The sequence below is a fragment of the Salvelinus fontinalis genome, unplaced genomic scaffold (assembly GCF_029448725.1).
Source record: "Salvelinus fontinalis isolate EN_2023a unplaced genomic scaffold, ASM2944872v1 scaffold_1803, whole genome shotgun sequence".
Classification (NCBI taxonomy): Eukaryota; Metazoa; Chordata; class Actinopteri; order Salmoniformes; family Salmonidae; genus Salvelinus; species Salvelinus fontinalis.
Genome location: NW_026602012.1, coordinates 1 through 27,477, shown reverse-complemented (window position 1 = coordinate 27,477; position 27,477 = coordinate 1). Strand labels below are relative to the sequence as shown.

The 27,477-nt window shown below is 44.3% G+C and overlaps 23 non-coding genes across 23 annotated transcripts; all 23 read left to right on the top strand.

Annotated features, from left to right (window-relative positions):
• Nucleotides 1-528: 528 nt before the first annotated feature.
• On the top strand, nucleotides 529-601 carry trnak-cuu (transfer RNA lysine (anticodon CUU)). The gene has a single exon. It is a non-coding gene; the product is annotated as a tRNA-Lys (tRNA).
• Nucleotides 602-2,082: 1,481 nt separating this feature from the next.
• Nucleotides 2,083-2,155, top strand: trnak-cuu (transfer RNA lysine (anticodon CUU)). The gene has a single exon. It is a non-coding gene; the product is annotated as a tRNA-Lys (tRNA).
• Nucleotides 2,156-5,708: 3,553 nt separating this feature from the next.
• Nucleotides 5,709-5,781, top strand: trnak-cuu (transfer RNA lysine (anticodon CUU)). Its single transcript has one exon. It is a non-coding gene; the product is annotated as a tRNA-Lys (tRNA).
• A 963-nt stretch (nucleotides 5,782-6,744) lies between these two features.
• trnak-cuu (transfer RNA lysine (anticodon CUU)) lies at nucleotides 6,745-6,817 on the top strand. Its single transcript has one exon. It is a non-coding gene; the product is annotated as a tRNA-Lys (tRNA).
• Nucleotides 6,818-8,815: 1,998 nt separating this feature from the next.
• trnak-cuu (transfer RNA lysine (anticodon CUU)) lies at nucleotides 8,816-8,888 on the top strand. Its single transcript has one exon. It is a non-coding gene; the product is annotated as a tRNA-Lys (tRNA).
• Nucleotides 8,889-10,886: 1,998 nt separating this feature from the next.
• trnak-cuu (transfer RNA lysine (anticodon CUU)) lies at nucleotides 10,887-10,959 on the top strand. The gene has a single exon. It is a non-coding gene; the product is annotated as a tRNA-Lys (tRNA).
• A 962-nt stretch (nucleotides 10,960-11,921) lies between these two features.
• On the top strand, nucleotides 11,922-11,994 carry trnak-cuu (transfer RNA lysine (anticodon CUU)). The gene has a single exon. It is a non-coding gene; the product is annotated as a tRNA-Lys (tRNA).
• Nucleotides 11,995-12,957: 963 nt separating this feature from the next.
• trnak-cuu (transfer RNA lysine (anticodon CUU)) lies at nucleotides 12,958-13,030 on the top strand. Its single transcript has one exon. It is a non-coding gene; the product is annotated as a tRNA-Lys (tRNA).
• A 1,999-nt stretch (nucleotides 13,031-15,029) lies between these two features.
• trnak-cuu (transfer RNA lysine (anticodon CUU)) lies at nucleotides 15,030-15,102 on the top strand. The gene has a single exon. It is a non-coding gene; the product is annotated as a tRNA-Lys (tRNA).
• Nucleotides 15,103-15,547: 445 nt separating this feature from the next.
• Nucleotides 15,548-15,620, top strand: trnak-cuu (transfer RNA lysine (anticodon CUU)). The gene has a single exon. It is a non-coding gene; the product is annotated as a tRNA-Lys (tRNA).
• A 963-nt stretch (nucleotides 15,621-16,583) lies between these two features.
• Nucleotides 16,584-16,656, top strand: trnak-cuu (transfer RNA lysine (anticodon CUU)). Its single transcript has one exon. It is a non-coding gene; the product is annotated as a tRNA-Lys (tRNA).
• Nucleotides 16,657-17,101: 445 nt separating this feature from the next.
• trnak-cuu (transfer RNA lysine (anticodon CUU)) lies at nucleotides 17,102-17,174 on the top strand. Its single transcript has one exon. It is a non-coding gene; the product is annotated as a tRNA-Lys (tRNA).
• A 445-nt stretch (nucleotides 17,175-17,619) lies between these two features.
• Nucleotides 17,620-17,692, top strand: trnak-cuu (transfer RNA lysine (anticodon CUU)). The gene has a single exon. It is a non-coding gene; the product is annotated as a tRNA-Lys (tRNA).
• Nucleotides 17,693-18,137: 445 nt separating this feature from the next.
• Nucleotides 18,138-18,210, top strand: trnak-cuu (transfer RNA lysine (anticodon CUU)). The gene has a single exon. It is a non-coding gene; the product is annotated as a tRNA-Lys (tRNA).
• A 445-nt stretch (nucleotides 18,211-18,655) lies between these two features.
• Nucleotides 18,656-18,728, top strand: trnak-cuu (transfer RNA lysine (anticodon CUU)). The gene has a single exon. It is a non-coding gene; the product is annotated as a tRNA-Lys (tRNA).
• A 446-nt stretch (nucleotides 18,729-19,174) lies between these two features.
• trnak-cuu (transfer RNA lysine (anticodon CUU)) lies at nucleotides 19,175-19,247 on the top strand. Its single transcript has one exon. It is a non-coding gene; the product is annotated as a tRNA-Lys (tRNA).
• Nucleotides 19,248-19,692: 445 nt separating this feature from the next.
• trnak-cuu (transfer RNA lysine (anticodon CUU)) lies at nucleotides 19,693-19,765 on the top strand. Its single transcript has one exon. It is a non-coding gene; the product is annotated as a tRNA-Lys (tRNA).
• Nucleotides 19,766-20,210: 445 nt separating this feature from the next.
• On the top strand, nucleotides 20,211-20,283 carry trnak-cuu (transfer RNA lysine (anticodon CUU)). Its single transcript has one exon. It is a non-coding gene; the product is annotated as a tRNA-Lys (tRNA).
• Nucleotides 20,284-20,728: 445 nt separating this feature from the next.
• On the top strand, nucleotides 20,729-20,801 carry trnak-cuu (transfer RNA lysine (anticodon CUU)). The gene has a single exon. It is a non-coding gene; the product is annotated as a tRNA-Lys (tRNA).
• A 445-nt stretch (nucleotides 20,802-21,246) lies between these two features.
• trnak-cuu (transfer RNA lysine (anticodon CUU)) lies at nucleotides 21,247-21,319 on the top strand. The gene has a single exon. It is a non-coding gene; the product is annotated as a tRNA-Lys (tRNA).
• Nucleotides 21,320-22,800: 1,481 nt separating this feature from the next.
• trnak-cuu (transfer RNA lysine (anticodon CUU)) lies at nucleotides 22,801-22,873 on the top strand. The gene has a single exon. It is a non-coding gene; the product is annotated as a tRNA-Lys (tRNA).
• Nucleotides 22,874-25,390: 2,517 nt separating this feature from the next.
• On the top strand, nucleotides 25,391-25,463 carry trnak-cuu (transfer RNA lysine (anticodon CUU)). Its single transcript has one exon. It is a non-coding gene; the product is annotated as a tRNA-Lys (tRNA).
• A 1,481-nt stretch (nucleotides 25,464-26,944) lies between these two features.
• Nucleotides 26,945-27,017, top strand: trnak-cuu (transfer RNA lysine (anticodon CUU)). The gene has a single exon. It is a non-coding gene; the product is annotated as a tRNA-Lys (tRNA).
• Nucleotides 27,018-27,477: the final 460 nt, after the last annotated feature.

The window sequence follows — 27,477 nt, the reverse complement described above, 5'->3', positions numbered from 1 at the left end:
CTCTTGAGGTGCCTGGCTAGCTCAGTCGGTAGAGCATGTGACTCTTAAACTCAGGGTCGTGGGTTCGAGCCCCACGTTGGGCGAATCTTTTCTCTTCCGAAGCACGAACTCACTTTGCAAACAGCCATCCGCTTGGACTTTCCAGCAGGCTTGCCACCCTGCATTGCTGACGTGTCAGGCATAGCTGGTGTTACAGAAGACTATGGATTTGAATCCTAGCTATACCTTCACTCTGACCTTTTATCTCAATGACATACCTATTACCAATGAAACGTCCTCCTAAATGGTTTGAAGCAGTGCTCCTTTTCTCAACAAGAAATAGACAGGCAGAGGGTTCAAGAAAAATACTTGCATCTGCTGAGGCTCAAACTCACAACCGTGACATCAATTTACTGCATACTGCTGTATAAGTACAACACGCTAACCGAATGCACCACAGGATCCATTAACAACATTCTCACTGATCTCCATATTTTGCTCAAACAGAGCTGTACGATATTCAGACCAAGTAATTATCACTGTTGAAGTGCCTGGCTAGCTCAGTCGGTAGAGCATGAGACTCTTAATCTCAGGGTCGTGGGTTCGAGCCCCACGTTGGGCGAATCTTTTCTCTTCTGAAGCACGAACTCACTTTGCAAACAGCCATCCGCTTGGACATTCGAGCAGGCTTGCCACCCTGCATTGCTGACTTGTCAGGCATAGCTGGTTTTACAGAAGACTATGGATTTGAATCCTAGCTATACCTTCACTCTGACCTTTTATCTCAATGACAGACCTATTACCAATGAAACGTCCTCCTAAATGGTTTGAAGCAATGCTCCTTTTCTCGACAAGAAATAGACAGGCAGAAGGTTCAAGAAAAATACTTGCATCTGCTGAGGCTCAAACTCATAACCGTGACATCAATTTACTGCATACTGCTGTATAAGTACAACACGCTAACCGAATGCACCACAGGATCCATTAACAACATTCTTACTGATCACCATATTTTGCTCAAACAGAGCTGTACGATAGGCAGACCAAGTAATTATCACTGTTGAGGTGCCTGGCTAGCTCAGTCGGTAGAGCATGAGGCTCTTAATCTCAGGGTCGTGGGTTCGAGCCCCACTTTGGGCGAATCTTTTCTCTTCCGAAGCACGAACTCACTTTGCAAACAGCCATCCGCTTGGACTTTCGAGCAGGCTTGCCACCCTGCATTGCTGACGTGTCAGGCATAGCTGGTGTTACAGAAGACTATGCATTTGAATCCTAGCTATACCTTCACTCTGACCTTTTATCTCAATGACATACCTATTACCAATGAAACGTCCTCCTAAATGGTTTGAAGCAATGCTCCTTTTCTCAACAAGAAATAGACAGGCAGAGGGTTCAAGAAAAATACTTGCATCTGCTGAGGCTCAAACTCACAACCGTGACATCAATTTACTGCATACTGCTGTATAAGTACAACACGCTAACCGAATGCACCACAGGATCCATTAACAACATTCTCACTGATCCCCATATTTTGCTCAAACAGAGCTATACGATATTCAGACCAAGTAATTATCACTGTTGAAGTGCCTGGCTAGCTCAGTCGGTAGAGCATGAGACTCTTAATCTCAGGGTCGTGGGTTCGAGCCCCATGTTGGGGGAGTCTTTTCTCTTCCGAAGCACGAACTCACTTTGCAAACAGCCATCCGCTTGGACATTCGAGCAGGCTTGCCACCCTGCATTGCTGACTTGTCAGGCATAGCTGGTTTTACAGAAGACTATGGATTTGAATCCTAGCTATACCTTCACTCTGACCTTTTATCTCAATGACAGACCTATTACCAATGAAACGTCCTCCTAAATGGTTTGAAGCAATGCTCCTTTTCTCGACAAGAAATAGACAGGCAGAAGGTTCAAGAAAAATACTTGCATCTGCTGAGGCTCAAACTCACAACCGTGACATCAATTTACTGCATACTGCTGTATAAGTACAACACGCTAACCGAATGCACCACACGATCCATTAACAACATTCTCACTGATCTCCATATTTTGCTCAAACAGAGCTGTACGATATTCAGACCAAGTAATTATCACTGTTGAAGTGCCTGGCTAGCTCAGTCGGTAGAGCATGAGACTCTTAATCTCAGGGTCGTGGGTTCGAGCCCCACGTTGGGCGAATCTTTTCTCTTCCGAAGCACGAACTCACTTTGCAAACAGCCATCCGCTTGGACATTCGAGCAGGCTTGCCACCCTGCATTGCTGACTTGTCAGGCATAGCTGGTTTTACAGAAGACTATGGATTTGAATCCTAGCTATACCTTCACTCTGACCTTTTATCTCAATGACAGACCTATTACCAATGAAACGTCCTCCTAAATAGTTTGAAGCAATGCTCCTTTTCTCGACAAGAAATAGACAGGCAGAAGGTTCAAGAAAAATACTTGCATCTGCTGAGGCTCAAACTCATAACCGTGACATCAATTTACTGCATACTGCTGTATAAGTACAACACGCTAACCGAATGCACCACAGGATCCATTAACAACATTCTCACTGATCACCATATTTTGCTCAAACAGAGCTGTACGATAGGCAGACCAAGTAATTATCACTGTTGAGGTGCCTGGCTAGCTCAGTCGGTAGAGCATGAGACTCTTAATCTCAGGGTCGTGGGTTCGAGCCCCACTTTGGGCGAATCTTTTCTCTTCCGAAGCACGAACTCACTTTGCAAACAGCCATCCGCTTGGACTTTCGAGCAGGCTTGCCACCCTGCATTGCTGACGTGTCAGGCATAGCTGGTGTTACAGAAGACTATGCATTTGAATCCTAGCTATACCTTCACTCTGACCTTTTATCTCAATGACATACCTATTACCAATGAAACGTCCTCCTAAATGGTTTGAAGCAATGCTCCTTTTCTCAACAAGAAATAGACAGGCAGAGGGTTCAAGAAAAATACTTGCATCTGCTGAGGCTCAAACTCACAACCGTGACATCAATTTACTGCATACTGCTGTATAAGTACAACACGCTAACCGAATGCACCACAGGATCCATTAACAACATTCTCACTGATCCCCATATTTTGCTCAAACAGAGCTATACGATATTCAGACCAAGTAATTTTCACTGTTGAAGTGCCTGGCTAGCTCAGTCGGTAGAGCATGAGACTCTTAATCTCAGGGTCGTGGGTTCGAGCCCCATGTTGGGGGAGTCTTTTCTCTTCCGAAGCACGAACTCACTTTGCAAACAGCCATCCGCTTGGACATTCGAGCAGGCTTGCCACCCTGCATTGCTGACTTGTCAGGCATAGCTGGTTTTACAGAAGACTATGGATTTGAATCCTAGCTATACCTTCACTCTGACCTTTTATCTCAATGACAGACCTATTACCAATGAAACGTCCTCCTAAATGGTTTGAAGCAATGCTCCTTTTCTCGACAAGAAATAGACAGGCAGAAGGTTCAAGAAAAATACTTGCATCTGCTGAGGCTCAAACTCACAACCGTGACATCAATTTACTGCATACTGCTGTATAAGTACAACACGCTAACCGAATGCACCACAGGATCCATTAACAACACTCTCACTGATCACCATATTTTGCTCAAACAGAGCTGTACGATATTCAGACCAAGTTATTATTAATGTTGAGATGCCTGGCTAGCTCAGTCGGTAGAGCATGAGACTCTTGATCTCAGGGTCGTGGGTTCAAGCCCCAAGTTGGGCGAAACTTTTCTCTTCCGAAGCACGAACTCACTTTGAAAACAGCCATCCGCTTGGACTTTCGAGCAGGCTTGCCACCCTGCATTGCTGACGTGTCAGGCATAGCTGGTGTTACAGAAGACTATGGATTTGAATCCTAGCTATACCTTCACTCTGACCTTTTATCTCAATGACATACCTATTACCAATGAAACGTCCTCCTAAATGGTTTGAAGCAATGCTCCTTTTCTCAACAAGAAATAGACAGGCAGAGGGTTCAAGAAAAATACTTTCATCTGCTGAGGCTCAAACTCACAACCGTGACATCAATTTACTGCATACTGCTGTATAAGTACAACACGCTAACCGAATGCACCACAGGATCCATTAACAACATTCTCACTGATCCCCATATTTTGCTCAAACAGAGCTATACGATATTCAGACCAAGTAATTATCACTGTTGAAGTGCCTGGCTAGCTCAGTCGGTAGAGCATGAGACTCTTAATCTCAGGGTCGTGGGTTCGAGCCCCACGTTGGGGGAATCTTTTCTCTTCCGAAGCACGAACTCACTTTGCAAACAGCCATCCGCTTGGACATTCGAGCAGGCTTGCCACCCTGCATTGCTGACTTGTCAGGCATAGCTGGTTTTACAGAAGACTATGGATTTGAATCCTAGCTATACCTTCACTCTGACCTTTTATCTCAATGACATACCTATTACCAATGAAACGTCCTCCTAAATGGTTTGAAGCAATGCTCCTTTTCTCGACAAGAAATAGACAGGCAGAAGGTTCAAGAAAAATACTTGCATCTGCTGAGGCTCAAACTCACAACCGTGACATCAATTTACTGCATACTGCTGTATAAGTACAACACGCTAACCGAATGCACCACAGGATCCATTAACAACACTCTCACTGATCACCATATTTTGCTCAAACAGAGCTGTACGATATTCAGACCAAGTTATTATTAATGTTGAGATGCCTGGCTAGCTCAGTCGGTAGAGCATGAGACTCTTGATCTCAGGGTCGTGGGTTCAAGCCCCAAGTTGGGCGAAACTTTTCTCTTCCGAAGCACGAACTCACTTTGAAAACAGCCATCCGCTTGGACTTTCCAGCAGGCTTGCCACCCTGCATTGCTGACGTGTCAGGCATAGCTGGTGTTACAGAAGACTATGGATTTGAATCCTAGCTATACCTTCACTCTGACCTTTTATCTCAATGACATACCTATTACCAATGAAACGTCCTCCTAAATGGTTTGAAGCAATGCTCCTTTTCTCAACAAGAAATAGACAGGCAGAGGGTTCAAGAAAAATACTTGCATCTGCTGAGGCTCAAACTCACAACCGTGACATCAATTTACTGCATACTGCTGTATAAGTACAACACGCTAACCGAATGCACCACAGGATCCATTAACAACATTCTCACTGATCACCATATTTTGCTCAAACAGAGCTATACGATATTCAGACCAAGTAATTATCACTGTTGAAGTGCTTGGCTAGCTCAGTCGGTAGAACATGAGACTCTTAATCTCAGGGTCGTGGGTTCGAGCCCCACGTTGGGCAAATCTTTTCTCTTCCGAAGCACGAACTCACTTTGCAAACAGCCATCCGCTTGGACATTCGAGCAGGCTTGCCACCCTGCATTGCTGACTTGTCAGGCATAGCTGGTTTTACAGAAGACTATGGATTTGAATCCTAGCTATACCTTCACTCTGACCTTTTATCTCAATGACAGACCTATTACCAATGAAACGTCCTCCTAAATGGTTTGAAGCAATGCTCCTTTTCTCGACAAGAAATAGACAGGCAGAAGGTTCAAGAAAAATACTTGCATCTGCTGAGGCTCAAACTCACAACCGTGACATCAATTTACTGCATACTGCTGTATAAGTACAACACGCTAACCGAATGCACCACAGGATCCATTAACAACATTCTCACTGATCACCATATTTTGCTCAAACAGAGCTGTACGATATTCAGACCAAGTAATTATCACTGTTGAAGTGCCTGGCTAGCTCAGTCGGTAGAGCATGAGACTCTTAATCTCAGGGTCGTGGGTTCGAGCCCCACGTTGGGTGAATCTTTTCTCTTCCGAAGCACGAACTCACTTTGCAAACAGCCATCCGCTTGGACTTTCCAGCAGGCTTGCCACTCTGCATTGCTGACGTGTCAGGCATAGCTGGTGTTACAGAAGACTATGGATTTGAATCCTAGCTATACCTTCACTCTGACCTTTTATCTCAATGACATACCTATAACCAATGAAACGTCCTCCTAAATGGTTTGAAGCAATGCTCCTTTTCTCAACAAGAAATAGACAGGCAGAGGGTTCAAGAAAAATACTTGCATCTGCTGAGGCTCAAACTCACAACCGTGACATCAATTTACTGCATACTGCTGTATAAGTACAACACGCTAACCGAATGCACCACAGGATCCATTAACAACATTCTCACTGATCACCATATTTTGCTCAAACAGAGCTGTACGATATTCAGACCAAGTAATTATTACTCTTGAGGTGCCTGGCTAGCTCAGTCGGTAGAGCATGTGACTCTTAATCTCAGGGTCTTGGGTTCGAGCCCCACGTTGGGCGAATCTTTTCTCTTCCGAAGCACGAACTCACTTTGCAAACAGCCATCCGCTTGGACTTCCCAGCAGGCTTGCCACTCTGCATTGCTGACGTGTCAGGCATAGCTGGTGTTACAGAAGACTATGGATTTGAATCCTAGCTATACCTTCACTCTGACCTTTTATCTCAATGACATACCTATAACCAATGAAACGTCCTCCTAAATGGTTTGAAGCAATGCTCCTTTTCTCGACAAGAAATAGACAGGCAGAGGGTTCAAGAAAAATACTTGCATCTGCTGAGGCTCAAACTCACAACCGTGACATCAATTTACTGCATACTGCTGTATAAGTACAACACGCTAACCGAATGCACCACAGGATCCATTAACAACATTCTCACTGATCACCATATTTTGCTCAAACAGAGCTGTACGATATTCAGACCAAGTAATTATTAATGTTGATATGCCTGGCTAGCTCAGTCGGTAGAGCATGAGACTCTTAATCTCAGGGTCGTGGGTTCGAGCCCCACGTTGGGTGACACTATTCTCTTCCGAAGCACGAACTCACTTTGCAAACAGCCATCAGCTTGGACATTCGAGCAGGCTTGCCACCCTGCATTGCTGACTTGTCAGGCATAGCTGGTTTTACAGAAGACTATGGATTTGAATCCTAGCTATACCTTCACTCTGACCTTTTATCTCAATGACATACCTATTACCAATGAAACGTCCTCCTAAATGGTTTGAAGCAATGCTCCTTTTCTCGACAAGAAATAGACAGGCAGAAGGTTCAAGAAAAATACTTGCATCTGCTGAGGCTCAAACTCACAACCGTGACATCAATTTACTGCATACTGCTGTATAAGTACAACACGCTAACCGAATGCACCACAGGATCCATTAACAACACTTTCACTGATCACCATATTTTGCTCAAACAGAGCTGTACGATATTCAGACCAAGTAATTATTACTCTTGAGGTGCCTGGCTAGCTCAGTCGGTAGAGCATGTGACTCTTAATCTCAGGTCTTGGGTTCGAGCCCCACGTTGGGCGAATCTTTTCTCTTCCGAAATACGAACTCACTTTGCAAACAGCCATCCGCTTGGACTTTCGAGCAGGCTTGCCACTCTGCATTGCTGACGTGTCAGGCATAGCTGGTGTTACAGAAGACTATGGATTTGAATCCTAGCTATACCTTCACTCTGACCTTTTATCTCAATGACAGACCTATTACCAATGAAACGTCCTCCTAAATGGTTTGAAGCAATGCTCCTTTTCTCGACAAGAAATAGACAGGCAGAAGGTTCAAGAAAAATACTTGCATCTGCTGAGGCTCAAACTCACAACCGTGACATCAATTTACTGCATACTGCTGTATAAGTACAACACGCTAACCGAATGCACCACAGGATCCATTAACAACATTCTCACTGATCCCCATATTTTGCTCAAACAGAGCTGTACGCTATTCAGACCAAGTAATTATCACTGTTGAGGTGCCTGGCTAGCTCAGTCGGTAGAGCATGAGACTCTTAATCTCAGCGTCGTGGGTTCGAGCCCCACGTTGGGTGAATCTTTTCTCTTCCGAAGCACGAACTCACTTTGCAAACAGTCATCCGCTTGGACATTCGAGCAGGCTTGCCACCCTGCATTGCTGTCTTGTCAGGCATAGCTAGTTTTACAGAAGACTATGGATTTGAATCCTAGCTATACCTTCACTCTGACCTTTTATCTCAATGACATACCTATTACCAATGAAACGTCCTCCTAAATGGTTTGAAGCAATGCTCCTTTTCTCGACAAGAAATAGACAGGCAGAAGGTTCAAGAAAAATACTTGCATCTGCTGAGGCTCAAACTCATAACCGTGACATCAATTTACTGCATACTGCTGTATAAGTACAACACGCTAACCGAATGCACCACAGGATCCATTAACAACACTCTCACTGATCACCATATTTTGCTCAGACAGAGCTGTACGATATTCAGACCAAGTAATTATTAATGTTGATATGCCTGGCTAGCTCAGTCGGTAGAGCATGAAACTCTTAATCTCAGGTTCGTGGGTTCGAGCCCCACGTTGGGTGACACTTTTCTCTTCCGAAGCACGAACTCACTTTGCAAACAGCCATCAGCTTGGACATTCGAGCAGGCTTGCCACCCTGCATTGCTGACTTGTCAGGCATAGCTGGTTTTACAGAAGACTATGGATTTGAATCCTAGCTATACCTTCACTCTGACCTTTTATCTCAATGACATACCTATTACCAATGAAACGTCCTCCTAAATGGTTTGAAGCAATGCTCCTTTTCTCGACAAGAAATAGACAGGCAGAAGGTTCAAGAAAAATACTTGCATCTGCTGAGGCTCAAACTCACAACCGTGACATCAATTTACTGCATACTGCTGTATAAGTACAACACGCTAACCGAATGCACCACAGGATCCATTAACAACATTCTCACTGATCACCATATTTTGCTCAAACAGAGCTGTACGATATTCAGACCAAGTAATTATTAATGTTGATATGCCTGGCTAGCTCAGTCGGTAGAGCATGAGACTCTTAATCTCAGGGTCGTGGGTTCGAGCCCCACGTTGGGTGACACTATTCTCTTCCGAAGCACGAACTCACTTTGCAAACAGCCATCAGCTTGGACATTCGAGCAGGCTTGCCACCCTGCATTGCTGACTTGTCAGGCATAGCTGGTTTTACAGAAGACTATGGATTTGAATCCTAGCTATACCTTCACTCTGACCTTTTATCTCAATGACATACCTATTACCAATGAAACGTCCTCCTAAATGGTTTGAAGCAATGCTCCTTTTCTCGACAAGAAATAGACAGGCAGAAGGTTCAAGAAAAATACTTGCATCTGCTGAGGCTCAAACTCACAACCGTGACATCAATTTACTGCATACTGCTGTATAAGTACAACACGCTAACCGAATGCACCACAGGATCCATTAACAACACTTTCACTGATCACCATATTTTGCTCAAACAGAGCTGTACGATATTCAGACCAAGTAATTATTACTCTTGAGGTGCCTGGCTAGCTCAGTCGGTAGAGCATGTGACTCTTAATCTCAGGTCTTGGGTTCGAGCCCCACGTTGGGCGAATCTTTTCTCTTCCGAAATACGAACTCACTTTGCAAACAGCCATCCGCTTGGACTTTCGAGCAGAATTGCCACTCTGCATTGCTGACGTGTCAGGCATAGCTGGTGTTACAGAAGACTATGGATTTGAATCCTAGCTATACCTTCACTCTGACCTTTTATCTCAATGACAGACCTATTACCAATGAAACGTCCTCCTAAATGGTTTGAAGCAATGCTCCTTTTCTCGACAAGAAATAGACAGGCAGAAGGTTCAAGAAAAATACTTGCATCTGCTGAGGCTCAAACTCACAACCGTGACATCAATTTACTGCATACTGCTGTATAAGTACAACACGCTAACCGAATGCACCACAGGATCCATTAACAACATTCTCACTGATCCCCATATTTTGCTCAAACAGAGCTGTACGCTATTCAGACCAAGTAATTATCACTGTTGAGGTGCCTGGCTAGCTCAGTCGGTAGAGCATGAGACTCTTAATCTCAGCGTCGTGGGTTCGAGCCCCACGTTGGGTGAATCTTTTCTCTTCCGAAGCACGAACTCACTTTGCAAACAGTCATCCGCTTGGACATTCGAGCAGGCTTGCCACCCTGCATTGCTGTCTTGTCAGGCATAGCTAGTTTTACAGAAGACTATGGATTTGAATCCTAGCTATACCTTCACTCTGACCTTTTATCTCAATGACATACCTATTACCAATGAAACGTCCTCCTAAATGGTTTGAAGCAATGCTCCTTTTCTCGACAAGAAATAGACAGGCAGAAGGTTCAAGAAAAATACTTGCATCTGCTGAGGCTCAAACTCATAACCGTGACATCAATTTACTGCATACTGCTGTATAAGTACAACACGCTAACCGAATGCACCACAGGATCCATTAACAACACTCTCACTGATCACCATATTTTGCTCAGACAGAGCTGTACGATATTCAGACCAAGTAATTATTAATGTTGATATGCCTGGCTAGCTCAGTCGGTAGAGCATGAAACTCTTAATCTCAGGTTCGTGGGTTCGAGCCCCACGTTGGGTGACACTTTTCTCTTCCGAAGCACGAACTCACTTTGCAAACAGCCATCAGCTTGGACATTCGAGCAGGCTTGCCACCCTGCATTGCTGACTTGTCAGGCATAGCTGGTTTTACAGAAGACTATGGATTTGAATCCTAGCTATACCTTCACTCTGACCTTTTATCTCAATGACATACCTATTACCAATGAAACGTCCTCCTAAATGGTTTGAAGCAATGCTCCTTTTCTCGACAAGAAATAGACAGGCAGAAGGTTCAAGAAAAATACTTGCATCTGCTGAGGCTCAAACTCACAACCGTGACATCAATTTACTGCATACTGCTGTATAAGTACAACACGCTAACCGAATGCACCACAGGATCCATTAACAACATTCTCACTGATCACCATATTTTGCTCAAACAGAGCTGTACGATATTCAGACCAAGTAATTATTAATGTTGATATGCCTGGCTAGCTCAGTCGGTAGAGCATGAGACTCTTAATCTCAGGGTCGTGGGTTCGAGCCCCACGTTGGGTGACACTATTCTCTTCCGAAGCACGAACTCACTTTGCAAACAGCCATCAGCTTGGACATTCGAGCAGGCTTGCCACCCTGCATTGCTGACTTGTCAGGCATAGCTGGTTTTACAGAAGACTATGGATTTGAATCCTAGCTATACCTTCACTCTGACCTTTTATCTCAATGACATACCTATTACCAATGAAACGTCCTCCTAAATGGTTTGAAGCAATGCTCCTTTTCTCGACAAGAAATAGACAGGCAGAAGGTTCAAGAAAAATACTTGCATCTGCTGAGGCTCAAACTCACAACCGTGACATCAATTTACTGCATACTGCTGTATAAGTACAACACGCTAACCGAATGCACCACAGGATCCATTAACAACACTTTCACTGATCACCATATTTTGCTCAAACAGAGCTGTACGATATTCAGACCAAGTAATTATTACTCTTGAGGTGCCTGGCTAGCTCAGTCGGTAGAGCATGTGACTCTTAATCTCAGGTCTTGGGTTCGAGCCCCACGTTGGGCGAATCTTTTCTCTTCCGAAATACGAACTCACTTTGCAAACAGCCATCCGCTTGGACTTTCGAGCAGGCTTGCCACTCTGCATTGCTGACGTGTCAGGCATAGCTGGTGTTACAGAAGACTATGGATTTGAATCCTAGCTATACCTTCACTCTGACCTTTTATCTCAATGACAGACCTATTACCAATGAAACGTCCTCCTAAATGGTTTGAAGCAATGCTCCTTTTCTCGACAAGAAATAGACAGGCAGAAGGTTCAAGAAAAATACTTGCATCTGCTGAGGCTCAAACTCACAACCGTGACATCAATTTACTGCATACTGCTGTATAAGTACAACACGCTAACCGAATGCACCACAGGATCCATTAACAACATTCTCACTGATCCCCATATTTTGCTCAAACAGAGCTGTACGCTATTCAGACCAAGTAATTATCACTGTTGAGGTGCCTGGCTAGCTCAGTCGGTAGAGCATGAGACTCTTAATCTCAGGGTCGTGGGTTCGAGCCCCACGTTGGGTGAATCTTTTCTCTTCCGAAGCACGAACTCACTTTGCAAACAGTCATCCGCTTGGACATTCGAGCAGGCTTGCCACCCTGCATTGCTGTCTTGTCAGGCATAGCTGGTTTTACAGAAGACTATGGATTTGAATCCTAGCTATACCTTCACTCTGACCTTTTATCTCAATGACATACCTATTACCAATGAAACGTCCTCCTAAATGGTTTGAAGCAATGCTCCTTTTCTCGACAAGAAATAGACAGGCAGAAGGTTCAAGAAAAATACTTGCATCTGCTGAGGCTCAAACTCATAACCGTGACATCAATTTACTGCATACTGCTGTATAAGTACAACACGCTAACCGAATGCACCACAGGATCCATTAACAACACTCTCACTGATCACCATATTTTGCTCAGACAGAGCTGTACGATATTCAGACCAAGTAATTATTAATGTTGATATGCCTGGCTAGCTCAGTCGGTAGAGCATGAAACTCTTAATCTCAGGTTCGTGGGTTCGAGCCCCACGTTGGGTGACACTTTTCTCTTCCGAAGCACGAACTCACTTTGCAAACAGCCATCAGCTTGGACATTCGAGCAGGCTTGCCACCCTGCATTGCTGACTTGTCAGGCATAGCTGGTTTTACAGAAGACTATGGATTTGAATCCTAGCTATACCTTCACTCTGACCTTTTATCTCAATGACATACCTATTACCAATGAAACGTCCTCCTAAATGGTTTGAAGCAATGCTCCTTTTCTCGACAAGAAATAGACAGGCAGAAGGTTCAAGAAAAATACTTGCATCTGCTGAGGCTCAAACTCACAACCGTGACATCAATTTACTGCATACTGCTGTATAAGTACAACACGCTAACCGAATGCACCACAGGATCCATTAACAACATTCTCACTGATCACCATATTTTGCTCAAACAGAGCTGTACGATATTCAGACCAAGTAATTATCACTGTTGAAGTGCCTGGCTAGCTCAGTCGGTAGAGCATGAGACTCTTAATCTCAGGGTCGTGGGTTCGAGCCCCACGTTGGGTGAATCTTTTCTCTTCCGAAGCACGAACTCACTTTGCAAACAGCCATCCGCTTGGACATTCGAGCAGGCTTGCCACCCTGCATTGCTGACTTGTCAGGCATAGCTGGTTTTACAGAAGACTATGGATTTGAATCCTAGCTATACCTTCACTCTGACCTTTTATCTCAATGACATACCTATTACCAATGAAACGTCCTCCTAAATGGTTTGAAGCAATGCTCCTTTTCTCGACAAGAAATAGACAGGCAGAAGGTTCAAGAAAAATACTTGCATCTGCTGAGGCTCAAACTCATAACCGTGACATCAATTTACTGCATACTGCTGTATAAGTACAACACGCTAACCGAATGCACCACAGGATCCATTAACAACACTTTCACTGATCACCATATTTTGCTCAAACAAAGCTGTACGATATTCAGACCAAGTAATTATTAATGTTGAGATGCCTGGCAAGCTCAGTCGGTAGAGCATGAGACTCTTAATCTCAGGCTCGTGGTTTCGAGCCCCACGTTGGGTGACACTTTTCTCTTCTGAAGCACGAACTCACTTTGCAAACAGCCATCCGCTTGGACTTTCGAGCAGGCTTGCCACCCTGCATTGCTGACATGTCAGGCATAGCTGGTGTTACAGAAGACTATGGATTTGAATCCTAGCTATACCTTCACTCTGACCTTTTATCTCAATGACAGACCTATTACCAATGAAACGTCCTCCTAAATGGTTTGAAGCAATGCTCCTTTTCTCAACAAGAAATAGACAGGCAGAGGGTTCAAGAAAAATACTTGCATCTGCTGAGGCTCAAACTCACAACCGTGACATCAATTTACTGCATACTGCTGTATAAGTACAACACGCTAACCGAATGCACCACAGGATCCATTAACAACATTCTCACTGATCACCATATTTTGCTCAAACAGAGCTGTACGATATTCAGACCAAGTAATTATCACTGTTGAAGTGCCTGGCTAGCTCAGTCGGTAGAGCAGGAGACTCTTTATCTCAGGGTCGTGGGTTCGAGCCCCACGTTGGGCGAATCTTTTCTCTTCCGAAGCACGAACTCACTTTGCAAACAGCCATCCGCTTGGACATTCGAGCAGGCTTGCCACCCTGCATTGCTGACTTGTCAGGCATAGCTGGTTTTACAGAAGACTATGGATTTGAATCCTAGCTATACCTTCACTCTGACCTTTTATCTCAATGACAGACCTATTACCAATGAAACGTCCTCCTAAATGGTTTGAAGCAATGCTCCTTTTCTCGACAAGAAATAGACAGGCAGAAGGTTCAAGAAAAATACTTGCATCTGCTGAGGCTCAAACTCACAACCGTGACATCAATTTACTGCATACTGCTGTATAAGTACAACACGCTAACCGAATGCACCACAGGATCCATTAACAACATTCTCACTGATCACCATATTTTGCTCAAACAGAGCTGTACGATATTCAGACCAAGTAATTATCACTGTTGAGTTGCCTGGCTAGCTCAGTCGGTAGAGCATGAGACTCTTAATCTCAGGGTCGTGGGTTCGAGCCCCACGCTCGGTGAATCTTTTATCTTCCGAAGCACGAACTCACTTTGCAAACAGCCATCCGCTTGGACATTCGAGCAGGCTTGCCACCCTGCATTGCTGTCTTGTCAGGCATAGCTGGTTTTACAGAAGACTATGGATTTGAATCCTAGCTATACCTTCACTCTGACCTTTTATCTCAATGACATACCTATTACCAATGAAACGTCCTCCTAAATGGTTTGAAGCAATGCTCCTTTTCTCGACAAGAAATAGACAGGCAGAAGGTTCAAGAAAAATACTTGCATCTGCTGAGGCTCAAACTCATAACCGTGACATCAATTTACTGCATACTGCTGTATAAGTACAACACGCTAACCGAATGCACCACAGGATCCATTAACAACACTCTCACTGATCACCATATTTTGCTCAGACAGAGCTGTACGATATTCAGACCAAGTTATTATTAATGTTGATATGCCTGGCTAGCTCAGTCGGTAGAGCATGAGACTCTTAATCTCAGGGTCGTGGGTTCGAGCCCCACGTTGGGTGACACTATTCTCTTCCGAAGCACGAACTCACTTTGCAAACAGCCATCAGCTTGGACATTCGAGCAGGCTTGCCACCCTGCATTGCTGACTTGTCAGGCATAGCTGGTTTTACAGAAGACTATGGATTTGAATCCTAGCTATACCTTCACTCTGACCTTTTATCTCAATGACATACCTATTACCAATGAAACGTCCTCCTAAATGGTTTGAAGCAATGCTCCTTTTCTCGACAAGAAATAGACAGGCAGAAGGTTCAAGAAAAATACTTGCATCTGCTGAGGCTCAAACTCACAACCGTGACATCAATTTACTGCATACTGCTGTATAAGTACAACACGCTAACCGAATGCACCACAGGATCCATTAACAACACTTTCACTGATCACCATATTTTGCTCAAACAGAGCTGTACGATATTCAGACCAAGTAATTATTACTGTTGAGGTGCCTGGCTAGCTCAGTCGGTAGAGCATGAGACTCTTAATCTCAGGGTCGTGGGTTCGAGCCCCACGTTGGGCGAATCTTTTCTCTTCCGAAGCACGAACTCACTTTGCAAACAGCCATCCGCTTGGACTTTCGAGCAGGCTTGCCACCCTGCATTGCTGACGTGTCAGGCATAGCTGGTGTTACAGAAGACTATGGATTTGAATCCTAGCTATACCTTCACTCTGACCTTTTATCTCAATGACAGACCTATTACCAATGAAACGTCCTCCTAAATGGTTTGAAGCAATGCTCCTTTTCTCGACAAGAAATAGACAGGCAGAAGGTTCAAGAAAAATACTTGCATCTGCTGAGGCTCAAACTCACAACCGTGACATCAATTTACTGCATACTGCTGTATAAGTACAACACGCTAACCGAATGCACCACAGGATCCATTAACAACATTCTCACTGATCACCATATTTTGCTCAAACAGAGCTGTACGCTATTCAGACCAAGTAATTATCACTGTTGAGGTGCCTGGCTAGCTCAGTCGGTACAGCATGAGACTCTTAATCTCAGGGTCGTGGGTTCGAGCCCCACGTTGGGTGAATCTTTTCTCTTCCGAAGCACGAACTCACTTTGCAAACAGCCATCCGCTTGGACATTCGAGCAGGCTTGCCACCCTGCATTGCTGTCTTGTCAGGCATAGCTGGTTTTACAGAAGACTATGGATTTGAATCCTAGCTATACCTTCACTCTGACCTTTTATCTCAATGACATACCTATTACCAATGAAACGTCCTCCTAAATGGTTTGAAGCAATGCTCCTTTTCTCGACAAGAAATAGACAGGCAGAAGGTTCAAGAAAAATACTTGCATCTGCTGAGGCTCAAACTCATAACCGTGACATCAATTTACTGCATACTGCTGTATAAGTACAACACGCTAACCGAATGCACCACAGGATCCATTAACAACACTCTCACTGATCACCATATTTTGCTCAAACAGAGCTGTACGATATTCAGACCAAGTAATTATCACTGTTGAGTTGCCTGGCTAGCTCAGTCGGTAGAGCATGAGACTCTTAATCTCAGGGTCGTGGGTTCGAGCCCCACGTTGGGCGAATCTTTTCTCTTCCGAAGCACGAACTCACTTTGCAAACAGCCATCCGCTTGGACATTCGAGCAGGCTTGCCACCCTGCATTGCTGACGTGTCAGGCATAGCTGGTTTTACAGAAGACTATGGATTTGAATCCTAGCTATACCTTCACTCTGACCTTTTATCTCAATGACATACCTATTACCAATGAAACGTCCTCCTAAATGGTTTGAAGCAATGCTCCTTTTCTCGACAAGAAATAGACAGGCAGAAGGTTCAAGAAAAATACTTGCATCTGCTGAGGCTCAAACTCACAACCGTGACATCAATTTACTGCATACTGCTGTATAAGTACAACACGCTAACCGAATGCACCACAGGATCCATTAACAACATTCTCACTGATCACCATATTTTGCTCAAACAGAGCTGTACGATATTCAGACCAAGTAATTATCTCTGTTGAGGTGCCTGGCTAGCTCAGTCGGTAGAGCATGAGACTCTTAATCTCAGGGTCGTGGGTTCGAGCCCCACGTTGGGTGACACTTTTCTCTTCCGAAGCACGAACTCACTTTGCAAACAGCCATCCGCTTGGACATTCGAGCAGGCTTGCCACCCTGCATTGCTGACTTGTCAGGCATAGCTGGTTTTACAGAAGACTATGGATTTGAATCCTAGCTATACCTTCACTCTGACCTTTTATCTCAATGACATACCTATTACCAATGAAACGTCCTCCTAAATGGTTTGAAGCAATGCTCCTTTTCTCGACAAGAAATAGACAGGCAGAAGGTTCAAGAAAAATACTTGCATCTGCTGAGGCTCAAACTCATAACCGTGACATCAATTTACTGCATACTGCTGTATAAGTACAACACGCTAACCGAATGCACCACAGGATCCATTAACAACACTCTCACTGATCACCATATTTTGCTCAAACAGAGCTGTACGATATTCAGACCAAGTAATTATCACTGTTGAGGTGCCTGGCTAGCTCAGTCGGTAGAGCATGAGACTCTTAATCTCAGGGTCGTGGGTTCGAGCCCCACGTTGGGTGACACTTTTCTCTTCCGAAGCACGAACTCACTTTGCAAACAGCCATCAGCTTGGACATTCGAGCAGGCTTGCCACCCTGCATTGCTGACTTGTCAGGCATAGCTGGTTTTACAGAAGACTATGGATTTGAATCCTAGCTATACCTTCACTCTGACCTTTTATCTCAATGACATACCTATTACCAATGAAACGTCCTCCTAAATGGTTTGAAGCAATGCTCCTTTTCTCGACAAGAAATAGACAGGCAGAAGGTTCAAGAAAAATACTTGCATCTGCTGAGGCTCAAACTCACAACCGTGACATCAATTTACTGCATACTGCTGTATAAGTACAACACGCTAACCGAATGCACCACAGGATCCATTAACAACATTCTCACTGATCACCATATTTTGCTCAAACAGAGCTGTACGATATTCAGACCAAGTAATTATCACTGTTGAAGTGCCTGGCTAGCTCAGTCGGTAGAGCATGAGACTCTTAATCTCAGGGTCGTGGGTTCGAGCCCCACGTTGGGCGAATCTTTTCTCTTCCGAAGCACGAACTCACTTTGCAAACAGCCATCCGCTTGGACATTCGAGCAGGCTTGCCACCCTGCATTGCTGACTTGTCAGGCATAGCTGGTTTTACAGAAGACTATGGATTTGAATCCTAGCTATACCTTCACTCTGACCTTTTATCTCAATGACATACCTATTACCAATGAAACGTCCTCCTAAATGGTTTGAAGCAATGCTCCTTTTCTCGACAAGAAATAGACAGGCAGAAGGTTCAAGAAAAATACTTGCATCTGCTGAGGCTCAAACTCACAACCGTGACATCAATTTACTGCATACTGCTGTATAAGTACAACACGCTAACCGAATGCACCACAGGATCCATTAACAACATTCTCACTGATCACCATATTTTGCTCAAACAGAGCTGTACGATATTCAGACCAAGTAATTATCACTGTTGAGGTGCCTGGCTAGCTCAGTCGGTAGAGCATGAGACTCTTAATCTCAGGGTCGTGGGTTCGAGCCCCACGTTGGGCGAATCTTTTCTCTTCCGAAGCACGAACTCACTTTGCAAACAGCCATCCGCTTGGACATTCGAGCAGGCTTGCCACCCTGCATTGCTGACTTGTCAGGCATAGCTGGTTTTACAGAAGACTATGGATTTGAATCCTAGCTATACCTTCACTCTGACCTTTTATCTCAATGACATACCTATTACCAATGAAACGTCCTCCTAAATGGTTTGAAGCAATGCTCCTTTTCTCGACAAGAAATAGACAGGCAGAAGGTTCAAGAAAAATACTTGCATCTGCTGAGGCTCAAACTCACAACCGTGACATCAATTTACTGCATACTGCTGTATAAGTACAACACGCTAACCGAATGCACCACAGGATCCATTAACAACACTTCTCACTGATCACCATATTTTGCTCAAACAGAGCTGTACGATATTCAGACCAAGTAATTATTACTGTTGAGATGCCTGGCTAGCTCAGTCGGTAGAGCATGAGACTCTTAATCTCAGGGTCGTGGGTTCGAGCCCCACGTTGGGTGACACTTTTCTCTTCCGAAGCACGAACTCACTTTGCAAACAGCCATCCGCTTGGACATTCGAGCAGGCTTGCCACCCTGCATTGCTGACATGTCAGGCATAGCTGGTGTTACAGAAGACTATGGATTTGAATCCTAGCTATACCTTCACTCTGACCTTTTATCTCAATGACATACCTATTACCAATGAAACGTCCTCCTAAATGGTTTGAAGCAATGCTCCTTTTCTCGACAAGAAATAGACAGGCAGAAGGTTCAAGAAAAATACTTGCATCTGCTGAGGCTCAAACTCACAACCGTGACATCAATTTACTGCATACTGCTGTATAAGTACAACACGCTAACCGAATGCACCACAGGATCCATTAACAACATTCTCACTGATCACCATATTTTGCTCAAACAGAGCTGTACGATATTCAGACCAAGTAATTATCACTGTTGAGGTGCCTGGCTAGCTCAGTCGGTAGAGCATGAGACTCTTAATCTCAGGGTCGTGGGTTCGAGCCCCACGTTGGGCGAATCTTTTCTCTTCCGAAGCACGAACTCACTTTGCAAACAGCCATCCGCTTGGACATTCGAGCAGGCTTGCCACCCTGCATTGCTGACTTGTCAGGCATAGCTGGTTTTACAGAAGACTATGGATTTGAATCCTAGCTATACCTTCACTCTGACCTTTTATCTCAATGACATACCTATTACCAATGAAACGTCCTCCTAAATGGTTTGAAGCAATGCTCCTTTTCTCGACAAGAAATAGACAGGCAGAAGGTTCAAGAAAAATACTTGCATCTGCTGAGGCTCAAACTCACAACCGTGACATCAATTTACTGCATACTGCTGTATAAGTACAACACGCTAACCGAATGCACCACAGGATCCATTAACAACATTCTCACTGATCACCATATTTTGCTCAAACAGAGCTGTACGATATTCAGACCAAGTAATTATCACTGTTGAGGTGCCTGGCTAGCTCAGTCGGTAGAGCATGAGACTCTTAATCTCAGGGTCGTGGGTTCGAGCCCCACGTTGGGTGAATCTTTTCTCTTCCGAAGCACGAACTCACTTTGCAAACAGCCATCCGCTTGGACATTCGAGCAGGCTTGCCACCCTGCATTGCTGACTTGTCAGGCATAGCTGGTGTTACAGAAGACTATGGATTTGAATCCTAGCTATACCTTCACTCTGACCTTTTATCTCAATGACATACCTATTACCAATGAAACGTCCTCCTAAATGGTTTGAAGCAATGCTCCTTTTCTCGACAAGAAATAGACAGGCAGAAGGTTCAAGAAAAATACTTGCATCTGCTGAGGCTCAAACTCACAACCGTGACATCAATTTACTGCATACTGCTGTATAAGTACAACACGCTAACCGAATGCACCACAGGATCCATTAACAACATTCTCACTGATCACCATATTTTGCTCAAACAGAGCTGTACGATATTCAGACCAAGTAATTATCACTGTTGAGGTGCCTGGCTAGCTCAGTCGGTAGAGCATGAGACTCTTAATCTCAGGGTCGTGGGTTCGAGCCCCACGTTGGGTGACACTTTTCTCTTCCGAAGCACGAACTCACTTTGCAAACAGCCATCCGCTTGGACATTCGAGCAGGCTTGCCACCCTGCATTGCTGACATGTCAGGCATAGCTGGTGTTACAGAAGACTATGGATTTGAATCCTAGCTATACCTTCACTCTGACCTTTTATCTCAATGACATACCTATTACCAATGAAACGTCCTCCTAAATGGTTTGAAGCAATGCTCCTTTTCTCGACAAGAAATAGACAGGCAGAAGGTTCAAGAAAAATACTTGCATCTGCTGAGGCTCAAACTCACAACCGTGACATCAATTTACTGCATACTGCTGTATAAGTACAACACGCTAACCGAATGCACCACAGGATCCATTAACAACATTCTCACTGATCACCATATTTTGCTCAAACAGAGCTGTACGATATTCAGACCAAGTAATTATCACTGTTGAGGTGCCTGGCTAGCTCAGTCGGTAGAGCATGAGACTCTTAATCTCAGGGTCGTGGGTTCGAGCCCCACGTTGGGCGAATCTTTTCTCTTCCGAAGCACGAACTCACTTTGCAAACAGCCATCCGCTTGGACATTCGAGCAGGCTTGCCACCCTGCATTGCTGACTTGTCAGGCATAGCTGGTTTTACAGAAGACTATGGATTTGAATCCTAGCTATACCTTCACTCTGACCTTTTATCTCAATGACATACCTATTACCAATGAAACGTCCTCCTAAATGGTTTGAAGCAATGCTCCTTTTCTCGACAAGAAATAGACAGGCAGAAGGTTCAAGAAAAATACTTGCATCTGCTGAGGCTCAAACTCACAACCGTGACATCAATTTACTGCATACTGCTGTATAAGTACAACACGCTAACCGAATGCACCACAGGATCCATTAAAAACACTCTCACTGATCACCATATTTTGCTCAAACAGAGCTGTACGATATTCAGACCAAGTAATTATTAATGTTGAGATGCCTGGCTAGCTCAGTCGGTAGAGCATGAGACTCTTAATCTCAGGCTCGTGGTTTCGAGCCCCACGTTGGGTGACACTTTTCTCTTCCGAAGCACGAACTCACTTTGCAAACAGCCATCCGCTTGGACTTTCGAGCAGGCTTGCCACCCTGCATTGCTGACATGTCAGGCATAGCTGGTGTTACAGAAGACTATGGATTTGAATCCTAGCTATACCTTCACTCTGACCTTTTATCTCAATGACATACCTATTACCAATGAAACGACCTCCTAAATGGTTTGAAGCAATGCTCCTTTTCTCGACAAGAAATAGACAGGCAGAGGGTTCAAGAAAAATGCTTGCATCTGCGGAGGCTCAAACTCACAACCGTGACATCAATTTACTGCATACTGCTGTATAAGTACAACACGCTAACCGAATGCACCACAGGATCCATTAACAACATTCTCACTGATCACCATATTTTGCTCAAACAGAGCTGTACGATATTCAGACCAAGTAATTATCACTGTTGAGGTGCCTGGCTAGCTCAGTCGGTAGAGCATGAGACTCTTAATCTCAGAGTCGTGGGTTCGAGCCCCACGTTGGGTGATTCATTTCTCTTCCGAAGCACGAACTCACTTTGCAAACAGCCATCAGCTTGGACATTCGAGCAGGCTTGCCACCCTGCATTGCTGACTTGTCAGGCATAGCTGGTGTTACAGAAGACTATAGATTTGAATCCTAGCTATACCTTCACTCTGACCTTTTATCTCAATGACATACCTATTACCAATGAAACGTCCTCCTAAATGGTTTGAAGCAATGCTCCTTATCTCGACAAGAAATAGACAGGCAGAAGGTTCAAGAAAAATACTTGCATCTGCTGAGGCTCAAACTCACAACCGTGACATCAATTTACTGCATACTGCTGTATAAGTACAACACGCTAACCGAATGCACCACAGGATCCATTAACAACATTCTCACTGATCACCATATTTTGCTCAAACAGAGCTGTACGATATTCAGACCAAGTAATTATCACTGTTGAGGTGCCTGGCTAGCTCAGTCGGTAGAGCATGAGACTCTTAATCTCAGGGTCGTGGGTTCGAGCCCCACGTTGGGCGAATCTTTTCTCTTCCGAAGCACGAACTCACTTTGCAAACAGCCATCCGCTTGGACATTCGAGCAGGCTTGCCACCCTGCATTGCTGACTTGTCAGGCATAGCTGGTTTTACAGAAGACTATGGATTTGAATCCTAGCTATACCTTCACTCTGACCTTTTATCTCAATGACAGACCTATTACCAATGAAACGTCCTCCTAAATGGTTTGAAGCAATGCTCCTTTTCTCGACAAGAAATAGACAGGCAGAAGGTTCAAGAAAAATACTTGCATCTGCTGAGGCTCAAACTCACAACCGTGACATCAATTTACTGCATACTGCTGTATAAGTACAACACGCTAACCGAATGCACCACAGGATCCATTAACAACATTCTCACTGATCACCATATTTTGCTCAAACAGAGCTGTACGATATTCAGACCAAGTAATTATCACTGTTGAGGTTCCTGGCTAGCTCAGTCGGTAGAGCATGAGACTCTTAATCTCAGGGTCGTGGATTCGAGCCCCACGTTGGGTGAATCTTTTCTCTTCCGAAGCACGAACTCACTTTGCAAACAGCCATCCGCTTGGACATTCGAGCAGGCTTGCCACCCTGCATTGCTGTCTTGTCAGGCATAGCTGGTTTTACAGAAGACTATGGATTTGAATCCTAGCTATACCTTCACTCTGACCTTTTATCTCAATGACATACCTATTACCAATGAAACGTCCTCCTAAATGGTTTGAAGCAATGCTCCTTTTCTCGACAAGAAATAGACAGGCAGAAGGTTCAAGAAAAATACTTGCATCTGCTGAGGCTCAAACTCATAACCGTGACATCAATTTACTGTATACTGCTGTATAAGTACAACACGCTAACCGAATGCACCACAGGATCCATTAACAACACTTTCACTGATCACCATATTTTGCTCAAACAGAGCTGTACGATATTCAGACCAAGTAAATATTAATGTTGTGATGCCTGGCTAGCTTAGTCGGTAGAGCATGAGACTCTTACTCTCAGGCTCGTGGTTTCGAGCCCCACGTTGGGTGACACTTTTCTCTTCCGAAGCACGAACTCACTTTGCAAACAGCCATCCGCTTGGACTTTCGAGCAGGCTTGCCACCCTGCATTGCTGACATGTCAGGCATAGCTGGTGTTACAGAAGACTATGGATTTGAATCCTAGCTATACCTTCACTCTGACCTTTTATCTCAATGACATACCTATTACCAATAAAACGTCCTCCTAAATGGTTTGAAGCAATGCTCCTTTTCTCGACAAGAAATAGACAGGCAGAAGGTTCAAGAAAAATACTTGCATCTGCTGAGGCTCAAACTCACAATCGTGACATCAATTTACTGCATACTGCTGTATAAGTACAACACGCTAACCGAATGCACCACAGGATCCATTAACAACACTCTCACTGATCACCATATTTTGCTCAAACAGAGCTGTACGATATTCAGACCAAGTAATTATCACTTTTTACGTGCCTGGCTAGCTCAGTCGGTAGAGCATGAGACTCTTAATCTCAGGGTCGTGGATTCGAGCCCCACGTTGGGTGAATCTTTTCTCTTCCGAAGCACGAACTCACTTTGCAAACAGCCATCCGCTTGGACATTCGAGCAGGCTTGCCACCCTGCATTGCTGTCTTGTCAGGCATAGCTGGTTTTACAGAAGACTATGGATTTGAATCCTAGCTATACCTTCACTCTGACCTTTTATCTCAATGACATACCTATTACCAATGAAACGTCCTCCTAAATGGTTTGAAGCAATGCTCCTTTTCTCGACAAGAAATAGACAGGCAGAAGGTTCAAGAAAAATACTTGCATCTGCTGAGGCTCAAACTCATAACCGTGACATCAATTTACTGTATACTGCTGTATAAGTACAACACGCTAACCGAATGCACCACAGGATCCATTAACAACACTTTCACTGATCACCATATTTTGCTCAAACAGAGCTGTACGATATTCAGACCAAGTAAATATTAATGTTGTGATGCCTGGCTAGCTTAGTCGGTAGAGCATGAGACTCTTACTCTCAGGCTCGTGGTTTCGAGCCCCACGTTGGGTGACACTTTTCTCTTCCGAAGCACGAACTCACTTTGCAAACAGCCATCCGCTTGGACTTTCGAGCAGGCTTGCCACCCTGCATTGCTGACATGTCAGGCATAGCTGGTGTTACAGAAGACTATGGATTTGAATCCTAGCTATACCTTCACTCTGACCTTTTATCTCAATGACATACCTATTACCAATAAAACGTCCTCCTAAATGGTTTGAAGCAATGCTCCTTTTCTCGACAAGAAATAGACAGGCAGAAGGTTCAAGAAAAATACTTGCATCTGCTGAGGCTCAAACTCACAATCGTGACATCAATTTACTGCATACTGCTGTATAAGTACAACACGCTAACCGAATGCACCACAGGATCCATTAACAACACTCTCACTGATCACCATATTTTGCTCAAACAGAGCTGTACGATATTCAGACCAAGTAATTATCACTTTTTACGTGCCTGGCTAGCTCAGTCGGTAGAGCATGAGACTCTTAATCTCAGGGTCGTGGGTTCGAGCCCCACGTTGGGCGAATCGTTTCTCTTCCGAAGCACGAACTCACTTTGCAAACAGCCATCCGCTTGGACTTTCGAGCAGGCTTGCCACCCTGCATTGCTGACGTGTCAGGCATAGCTGGTGTTACAGAAGACTATGGATTTGAATCCTAGCTATACCTTCACTCTGACCTTTTATCTCAATGACATACCTATTACCAATGAAACGTCCTCCTAAACTGTTTGAAGCAATGCTCCTTTTCTCGACAAGAAATAGACAGGCAGAGGGTTCAAGAAAAATACTTGCATCTGCTGAGGCTCAAACTCACAACCGTGACATCAATTTACTGCATACTGCTGTATAAGTACAACACGCTAACCGAATGCACCACAGGATCCATTAACAACATTCTCACTGATCACCATATTTTGCTCAAACAGAGCTGTACGATATTCAGACCAAGTAATTATCACTGTTGAGGTTCCTGGCTAGCTCAGTCGGTAGAGCATGAGACTCTTAATCTCAGGGTCGTGGATTCGAGCCCCACGTTGGGTGAATCTTTTCTCTTCCGAAGCACGAACTCACTTTGCAAACAGCCATCCGCTTGGACATTCGAGCAGGCTTGCCACCCTGCATTGCTGTCTTGTCAGGCATAGCTGGTTTTACAGAAGACTATGGATTTGAATCCTAGCTATACCTTCACTCTGACCTTTTATCTCAATGACATACCTATTACCAATGAAACGTCCTCCTAAATGGTTTGAAGCAATGCTCCTTTTCTCGACAAGAAATAGACAGGCAGAAGGTTCAAGAAAAATACTTGCATCTGCTGAGGCTCAAACTCATAACCGTGACATCAATTTACTGTATACTGCTGTATAAGTACAACACGCTAACCGAATGCACCACAGGATCCATTAACAACACTTTCACTGATCACCATATTTTGCTCAAACAGAGCTGTACGATATTCAGACCAAGTAAATATTAATGTTGTGATGCCTGGCTAGCTTAGTCGGTAGAGCATGAGACTCTTACTCTCAGGCTCGTGGTTTCGAGCCCCACGTTGGGTGACACTTTTCTCTTCCGAAGCACGAACTCACTTTGCAAACAGCCATCCGCTTGGACTTTCGAGCAGGCTTGCCACCCTGCATTGCTGACATGTCAGGCATAGCTGGTGTTACAGAAGACTATGGATTTGAATCCTAGCTATACCTTCACTCTGACCTTTTATCTCAATGACATACCTATTACCAATAAAACGTCCTCCTAAATGGTTTGAAGCAATGCTCCTTTTCTCGACAAGAAATAGACAGGCAGAAGGTTCAAGAAAAATACTTGCATCTGCTGAGGCTCAAACTCACAATCGTGACATCAATTTACTGCATACTGCTGTATAAGTACAACACGCTAACCGAATGCACCACAGGATCCATTAACAACACTCTCACTGATCACCATATTTTGCTCAAACAGAGCTGTACGATATTCAGACCAAGTAATTATCACTTTTTACGTGCCTGGCTAGCTCAGTCGGTAGAGCATGAGACTCTTAATCTCAGGGTCGTGGGTTCGAGCCCCACGTTGGGCGAATCTTTTCTCTTCCGAAGCACGAACTCACTTTGCAAACAGCCATCCGCTTGGACTTTCGAGCAGGCTTGCCACCCTGCATTGCTGACGTGTCAGGCATAGCTGGTGTTACAGAAGACTATGGATTTGAATCCTAGCTATACCTTCACTCTGACCTTTTATCTCAATGACATACCTATTACCAATGAAACGTCCTCCTAAATGGTTTGAAGCAATGCTCCTTTTCTCGACAAGAAATAGACAGGCAGAGGGTTCAAGAAAAATACTTGCATCTGCTGAGGCTCAAACTCACAACCGTGACATCAATTTACTGCATACTGCTGTATAAGTACAACACGCTAACCGAATGCACCACAGGATCCATTAACAACATTCTCACTGATCACCATATTTTGCTCAAACAGAGCTGTACGATATTCAGACCAAGTAATTATCACTTTTTACGTGCCTGGCTAGCTCAC